Source organism: Coenobita brevimanus, chromosome 14, assembly GCF_032717465.1.
Source record: "Coenobita brevimanus isolate Jiangsu-jjx chromosome 14, ASM3271746v2, whole genome shotgun sequence".
Taxonomy (NCBI): domain Eukaryota; kingdom Metazoa; phylum Arthropoda; class Malacostraca; order Decapoda; family Coenobitidae; genus Coenobita; species Coenobita brevimanus.
The window spans coordinates 26,758,797-26,761,125 of NC_136967.1; positions in this window are offsets into that span (position 1 = coordinate 26,758,797).

Consider the following 2,329-nt stretch of genomic DNA (forward strand, 5'->3'; position numbering starts at 1 on the left):
TGCATACATAACTGAACCTTCCCCCTACCCTACCCACACTCTCCCCATTGTTTTGTTCATCTCGGCAGCCTGTCCTAACCCAGCCAAACTCCTACAGTGTAAGTAAGTTGGCCGCAGTTTTGGAGACTTTGTGAACCGTAGTTCTAATGGTGAGTGGGAAATGGTGAGTGGGGGATGAAAGGGAAGTCGGTGGGTGGGAAATTTGGGAGTAGGAGGGGAGTGAGAGAGCAGTGGGAGGTGACTCAGTAAAGAATGGGAGTTAGGGAGTGGGAGGTGAGTATAACAATGAATGAGAAGTGGGTAGGTAGGGGGATAAGTGGGAAGTGGTGTGTGAAAGGTAGGAGGGGATAACTGGAGAGTGGGTAGGCTAGGGGTGTGGGAGGCGGGCGGTGCAGTAGGTGAGTGACTGAGTCAGTGAGTGGGAATTGAGAAGTGGGAAAGTGAGTCGAGGGAGTTAGAGGGGTAGGTGTTTTAGAAAGCGGGAAACGAATAGGTGATGAGCAGGTGGGGAGTGCGAAGTGAGGGGTTTGGTGCAGGGTGAAAATGAGTGAAATATGAGAGTTTGGGGGTGGGACGCGAATGAAGGGATTATTTATTTTAGGAAGGCTTATCAATGAAGAGATTAAACACCATCTCCGTTTTCTCTCTCAGTATACTGATTTTTTTTTAATGCCACCAAACGATTTCATTGATCATTTGAAGAACTCTTGAAAATAACCATCTGTTCATTCATTCATTGATCACTCTCATTATCTGTTCAGTATCGTCAGCTATCCGTCTTGCCTGCTGTCCATTCCCGTCTCACTCATCTACTACTATTCCATCTACCCTTTGCATACAATTCTTCTATCAGTTTTTTCTTCCGTTAGTACAGGATGGTCCAGATGTCTTGCACTGTAACGTACTATACATGTATACCTGTGACACTTTCGTTCAGTATTCCTTATAGTTAACTCTCCTCTTGTTAAAGTAAGTATCTACTGCACATCTGCAGCAAAGCGATTAATGATGTGGCTATGACAGTTTTCAGAAAGTGGCAGTTCAGGTTAGAGTTATCTCCTGACAAAATAATCATATAAGAGAGAACAAGGCTTACACTAACCGTATTATTCCATTTATATTCATTTGCGACAGAATGCACAGATATTTGTAAAAGCGTAATTCACGTGCAGCAGCGCAGCAGAAACCACGATATAAGCCAGAAGCTTTTAACCTGGTTTAAAATATAAAACTGTAAGCATGTTCCTTACTGGGCAGGAGGTCTCAACCACTCTGCATAATTTAGTTCATAACCCTTGGCTCGTAGTTCTCTTCTGTTTTTTGTTCTTTCAATTGTTTGAAAATAAATTTCAGACCTTTTTCTCCTGTCTTCTTTAATCCTTTTATACTTACTGTATTTTTCTTCACAGTAACAAATATTGATATAGGTAAATATGGCCTTTTTATCATCATATCTAAAAAGAAATATACACTTAGTATTTCAACAGCGAGCTACTTTTAATAGCTGAAAAATCATCAAAATTTTTTTGCCGGATTCTTCACGTAACAGTGTAAACTTTGTATCTATTGGATCTGATTCATGTACGCAGAATTCAGAATAAACACATCCTTTCATCCATATATCCATTATACATCCACCCTTCATTATATCTCCCAAGCAAACACATCCTCTCATCCATGTATCCATCCATACATCCACCTTTCTCTATATCTTCCAGGTAAACACATCCTCTCATCCATACATCCATCAATACTGTCACCCTTCACTATATCTTCCAAGCCTCATTATCCATCCACACGCCAGTCAAGTCTCCTCCACCCCCGTCCATCCATCCCACAGACCCTTCAATACACGCAGCTAAATAAACATGACTGGCGTAGACGACAGGGCTGTAGTGTCTCGTCTTCCTCATTAAAAGATATTCTCTCTCTCTCTCTCTCTCTCTCTCTCTCTCTCTCTCTCTCTCTCTCTCTCTCTCTCTCTCTCTCTCTCTCGGCTTCCCTTTTCTCATCTCTTTATTCAGTTTCCCATTACGTCTTTTCTCGTCTTCCCTTTCCTCTTTCCGCCTCTCCTTACAGCCTTCCACTCATCTTCCAACCTTGTTTTCATATGCTCTTCTCCTCTGCTTCATTTTACTCATCTTTCGCCTCTCGTCTTTTTTTTTTTTTTCCAAGCATCTCTTCTTCCTCTTATCCCTCCTTCTGTCTCATCTCATCGCCATAATAATAATAATAATAATAATAATAATAATAACTAGAATGGCACTCAGTAGAGCGCATATCGCCGCCATCAACATCCATGCAATAATCACTGAAAAATTTATGAAAA